Source organism: Nycticebus coucang, chromosome 17 (genome assembly GCF_027406575.1).
Source record: "Nycticebus coucang isolate mNycCou1 chromosome 17, mNycCou1.pri, whole genome shotgun sequence".
Classification (NCBI taxonomy): Eukaryota; Metazoa; Chordata; class Mammalia; order Primates; family Lorisidae; genus Nycticebus; species Nycticebus coucang.
The window spans coordinates 55,969,010-55,975,659 of record NC_069796.1 but is presented as its reverse complement, the minus strand read 5'-3'; positions in this window follow the sequence as shown (position 1 = coordinate 55,975,659).

The window sequence follows — 6,650 nt, the reverse complement described above, 5'->3', positions numbered from 1 at the left end:
CCTTTCTGACACACTTCATTGCCAACATTTTTTTTTTTGAGGCAGAGTCTCACTTTTTTGCTCTGGCTAAAGTGCAGTGGCATCATCATAGCTCAGTATTACCTCAAACTCTCAGGCTCAAACTATCTTCCTTTTTCGCTGCATACTACCTAGTACCTGCCTGTTCCCTTCCTGATGAGTGTACCCCAGTGGGACTTTTCTCTATCCTTGAGAAGAGAGCTTGACCAGTGATATTGCAGATATAAAATGACCACCTTTGTCCAGTATTTGCTGTATTCTAGAAGTATCCACGTCCAATTAAGCCACATACAGAATCCTGAGGTGGAAGCTACCTTCATCCTTGTTCACAAAAGAAAGAAATCAGAAACCTAAAGGATGAGCAACACAGAAGATCATACAGAGGTATATGGTGCCACCATCGGAAGGAGAAAAAGCCACATTTAGAAACCATTATTCTGGCTGGGCACAGTGGTTCATACCTGTAAGCCTATCCTAGCACTTTGGGAGGCTTAGGCAGGAGACCAGGAGTCTGAGACCAGCCTGAGTAACATAACAAGATCCTATCTGTACAAAAAAGATGTAAAGATTAGGCAGGAGTGGTGGCATGTGCCCCTAGACATAGTGTATTGACAAACACATTTCCAGGAGAAGCATTAGGGTACTCACATATGTCAGGACAAGACAAGGATGCTCGCTTTTCTTGCTTCTATCTGACATGGAGGTCCCAGTTAATGCAATAGGACAAGAAAAAGAAAACAGAAGTATAGATATTTGTAAGGCAGATAGAAAACTCTATTTTTCAATCATTGGATTAGGCATCTTAAAAACCTGGGATTGATGATAAAAACCTTTCGAACCAATTAGATATTTCAGCATGTGGTGAGATATGAGATCAACATGGAAAAATCAATATCCTTGTTGAAATTCAACAATAATAATCATAAATATGCAATGGGGGGAATACCTTTGTGAAAGTAAAGTGAAACGCGACAACTACATCAAGATCCGAAACAAGGCCGGGCTTGTTGCCTGTAATCCTTTCACTCGGGGAGGCTGAGGCTAGTGGTCTGCTTGAGCTCACAAGTTCCAGACCAGCCTGAGTAAGAGCAAAACTTTGCTTCTACTAAAAATAGAAAAATTAGCCATGGATTGAAGTGGGCATCTGTAGTACCAGCTACCTGGTAGGCTGAAGCAAGAGGATCATTTGAGCCCAAGAGACTGAGGTTGCTGTGAGGTATGATGAAGCTATGGCACTCTGCCTAGGTTGATAGAGTAAGACTCTGTCTCAAAAAAAAAAAAAGATTCTTGAACAAATTTATCCAACATTAGGAAATACCTAACTAAAAAATATGCAAGACTGTTATGAAATTTTGCTGAAAGTTTAAAAAGAAGTTCTGAATTATGGCATGATATAGCATGAACATAGGTAAAAGATTTTAATTATTTCTTCCAAATTTAATCTGAAAATACAAAGCAATCAAATTAAAAGACACCAAGATTTTTTTTGCATAATTTAATACACTTATTCTAACTTCCTACCAAAAAGGAAGATTTATTATAAAGGCTTATTGCCTATAATTAATGAAGTATTGTGTCAACAATACATATTAAGAAATAATAAGGCATAAGGAAAACCTACCTTTCTATTTCACCACTTTGGTCTTATAAGAAATACAAATTAATAAAATAAGATAGCCTTTTATAATAAGCTATCAGACTGTCAGAAATTACGAATAACAAATTCCTAGTGTTGGGGGTAAGTGGGAAAATAGGTGGTTTGTAGGTTTGTATGCTATTTAGGGGGAGGCATAGGGAGTGGAAATAAGTCATATTTCCCTGGTCAGTAATTTGGAACTAGGTATCGAAATTTAATGTGTCATACCACTGTGTATTTGACTTACAGGTTACCCTTGAAGAATTCATCCTTATGTAATGAAAGATGTTTATCACAGCATTGTTTATAATAGGAAAATATTGAAAGCTATTTAAATGTCTGTCAATAAAAAATTGGTTAAATTATGGTATGTCCACACAACAGAATATTATAAACTTTTTTTTTTTTTTTTGAGACAGAGTCTTACTATATTACCCTCTGTAGACTGCTGTGGCTTCACAGGTCACAGCAACCTCAAACTCTTGGGCTTAAGTGATTCTCTTGCCTCAGTCTCCCAAGTAGCTGGGACTACAGGTATCCACCACAAAACCCGGCTATTTTTTTTTTATTGCAGTTGTCATTGTTGTTTAGCTGGCCCCGGGCTGGACTCAAACCCACCAGCCTTGGTGCATGTGGCTGGCACTGTAACCACTGTGCCATGGGCACCAAGCCAGAATATTATAAGCTATTTAAAATGATAACATAGAGGGCAGCGCCTGTGGCTCAGTCGGTAAGGTGCCGGCCCCATATACCGATCGTGGCGGGTTCAAACCTGGCCCCAGCTGAACTGCAAACCAAAAATAGCTGGGCGTTGTGGCGGGTGCCTGTAGTCCCAGCTACTCGGGAGGCTGAGGCAAGAGAATAGCTTCAGCCCAGGAGTTGGAGGTTGCTGTGAGCTGTGTGATGCCATGGCACTCTACCGAGGGCAATAAAGTGAGACTCTGTCTCTACAAAAAAAAAAAAAAAAAAAAATGATAGCATAGAACACATTTTCACACTAAGCCTTGTCATCCTGTGATACCTGACACCACTCAGGACTCTGCAGAGCCCTTGCCAGATGTGCCCCCTTGATCCTGGACTTCCTAGCAGTCAGAAATTTTCTTATAAATTAAAAAAAAAATAATGTAGACCTATCTTACTGAGATATATTATTGAGTAAATAATAAAGATAGCTTTAACCTTAGCACTTAGAAATGGCTATTGGTAAAAATTGTTAATATTCTTCCAACCTTTTTTCTGTATATACATACACATTATTTAAAAAATATATACACACATATCATATGTATATATATTATTTTGTAACTGGCATTTTACTTATCTGTATATTGTAATATTTTCCAAGAGGCATAAATTAGTTTTACACTAAAAATATACTTTTGTTTAATTCTAATTTTGTATAGTGCATTCTTATGTAGATGCAAATATTGTATATGTAAAGCTATTAATAAAATATTGCCTGTCCCCTCCCCCAAAGTCACCTAGTTGGATGTGCAACCTTTTAGACCCTCTCCCAAACTCTTCAGGCCATTTACATATATACGTAGATGTATACATGAGGAGTTATGTGTTTATATTACTCCATAACTTGGTTTTGCAACTTAACAATATGGCTTGGAACTAAACCAGGACCAGATATCTGTCTTGTACTCCATTTCTTTATTGAAAATCACCTGAAAGTAAAAAAGGAAGGAAAAAAAGAGTAACAGAAAGAAAGACAAAAAATAAAGCAATAGTAAGGAAGAGAGGGAAGGAAAAGGAAAATAAAGAAATACGTAGTACTCATCTCCCTCCTTTACAAAAGGATTGAAAGCTCCCTTATTGTCCACTAGGGGGAGACAAAGAAACACGGGCTAGAACTGTCAAGATGCAATTTATAACTGGGTTGTTCATAACCGGGTTAGACGTGGGCTTCCCCAACATTCCATCACTTTCTACTCTTCTAGCACCACACTAGCTTTCCGAACTCTCATCTGTTTCCCGGGATTCAGGACTGCGAGCTGTTGCGGGGCGTTCATCCTTTCACCTGCGTGTGCCCGAGCTCCCGGGGAGCGCGCCCGGGAAGAGCCGCAGGCTGCTCCGCAGGTTTGACGCGGGGCCAGCTTGTCCGGCGCCGCTCTCCCGGACGCTGACTTCTCCCGGTCCCCGCGTCACTCCCACCGCACCGCTCTTGATATTTGTCGCCCCCACCTGGCGGGATTTATCAGCGCGCCCGGCTCACGCGGGCTAGAGCTCTGAATTGGAGCCATAGGGGCCGCCACTCCGAGAGCGCAATTGAGGTCACCGTGGTCTCCCCCCAACCTTTTTTTGTGATAGAATTTCGCTCAGTCGTCCAGGCTAGAACGCCGTGGTGTTAGCCTAGCTCACAGCAACTTCAAACTCCTGGACTCCAGCGATCTTCCTGCTTCAGCCTCCCAGGTAGCTGGGACTCACAGATACCTGCCATAACGCCTGGCTAATTTTTCTTTTCTCTCTCTCTCTCTCTCTCTCTCCCCACCTCGTCCCTCCCTTCCTCCTTTCTTCTCTCTCTCTCTCCAACCTCAAACTCTTGGGCTGAATCCATATTCTTGCCTCATCCTCTCCAGTAGCTGGGATTACAGGTGCCTGCCACAACATCTGGCTAATTTTTCTATTTTCAGTAGAGTTTCACTGTTGTTCAGTCTGGTCAGAAACTCCTGAGCTCAAGTGATCCTACTGCCTTGGCCTCCCAGAGCGCTAGGATTACAAGCATGAGTCACCATGCCTGGGTTTCAGTGGTCTTGACTCCCTCAACATGCTGACTCAGAGAAATACATCCCACTTTCTTGGGTTCCCCAGAGTGAATGCAGGACAGAGGAGTTACTGAATTCTACCCACTAGCAAGGATGAACACTCCATGGGCAGAGTCTGGCCAGGACTCACTCCCTCTTAGCCAACAGAAGGAAGGGCTTGTCAGCTCTCAGCTCTCATTTCATCCCTGTGTTTTGCCCACGCCCAGCTTGGGGCTGAGTTGTCTGTCTGTGGGGGTTGGGAGCTGTACAAAGTAAGATAAGTCTCCATCTTAGTCCTCTAGTGGCTTCTGGTTCTCAAAAGCTTTTTCGTTTTTTAATTTTTCTTTTAGCCTTCTCTATTAGTACCATCTGCCCCTTCCATTCAGTCACCCCCCGTGCTAGAACATCTGCTTTTCTGATTCACCAACGTCTGGTCCCAGGCCTGGCTGACCCTGAATTTAATATACTCCAAGATGTGAAGAGAGCAAGCAGGCCACAGACGCCTCAGGGGTCTCCTGGGACAGTGGGGAAGACTAGCAGCCTGCAAGGCTGGGTTCTGACCCCAGCTCTGCAGTGATTTGCTGTGTGGCCTGGGGTTTGTCCTATCCTTCTCTGGATTTGTCTCCTCCTCCTGCAAGCACTCACATTCTCAAGTCACCTTTCACCCAAATGGTCACTTCTGGAAGCAAGTTTTGTGTTCCTCCTGGTGAGTGGGCCAAGCCAGGGCAGGACAGGCTTCTCCCTGGGCCACTACTCTGGGGAGGACACCACCCACCCTGGTAGGCTTCCCATTCCTCAGTTCTCAGCTTAAACTAATTGTTTAAAGTAGAAGCCAGCATTTAAAAATCGGGACAGTTGTACATACATTTCTAGCTTCTCTCTTCTGTAGTTTCTTCCTGCTGAGAGGGGCTTGTAGTTTCAATTGGAAGCTCCAACCTTCCAATTCCAACTTCCTTGGCATGGAGCTGAGGGCAGCTGCTCTCAGCAGGTGAGGATTCTGGCCACTGGTTTGCTGCAGACCATACTAACCTCCGGACACTGACCAGAGGAGCTGCCTGGCCCTGTGATCACTGTGACCCTGGCCTAGGAAGGAGACCTCACTGGCCAGGTGTATGTCTTCATCCCCAGGGCCAACATTGGGCCTGAAACATGATTAGTTGGAAACATTGATTAGTTGAATAAATGAATGAATGAACACATGCATGTGACATTAAATCTAAATTTGTATCCTTCCATCTGGTATTCAAAACCCTCCTTGATTCTGTCCAAAAGTACCAATCCCTATGATGGTGACGATGATAGTGAGCATAATAAACACGCCACCTACGACTTTGTAGCTCTGCATAAAATTCCAGTCACTCCTGTCAATAGCACAGCACTGCCGGGTGCAGTGGCTCATGCCTGTAATCCCAGCATTCTGGGAGGCCCAGGCAAGTGGATTGCCTGAGCTCACAGGTTTGAGACCAGCCTGAGCCAGAGTGAGACCTCTGTCTCTAGAAATAGCTGGGCATTGTGATGGGTGCCCATAGTCCCAGCTACTCAGGAGGCTGAGGCAGGGGAATCACTTGAGCCCAAGAGTTTGTGAAGTTGCTGTGAGCTGTGACACCACAGTACTCTACCAAGGGTGACAAAGTGAGACTCTTTGTCTCAACAACAACAACAAAAAAAAGCACAGCACTTTAGGATATGTATTATTTCTCCCTTTTAGGAATGAGAAAACCAAGGCTTAGAAAGGTAAAGCAGTTTGTCAGGGGTCAGGCAACTCAGGAACAGAGTTGTAGCTGTCATCAGTCCAGAAGCCTCTATTTAATTCCAGTTCACTTTACACATATCTTCCCAGGAGCTTCTGCCAGGCAGGGCACTATGACAGAGGCAGGAGGACCCAAAGAAGGTTCCTGACCCTGTCCACCTGGAACCACTGATTTTCCTCTGCATGAGAATTTTGCAAGGTGCTTACAAGACCACGTCTTCCAGCTGGGTTGGTGCCTCACATCTGTAACTCCAACAATTTGGGAAGCTGAGGAAGGAGGATTGCTTGAGGCCAGGAGTTCAAGACCAGCTTGGGCAACATGGTGAGACCCTGCCTCTATAAATAAATAAGAAAAATTAGCTGGGTATGGTGACATGTGCCTATAGTTCCAAATACTTGGGAGTCCGAGGCAGGAGGATTGCTTGATCCTGGGAATTAGAGTCTGGAATGAGCTATAAATTGTACTGTTGTACTCTAGTCTGGGTGACAGAGCAAG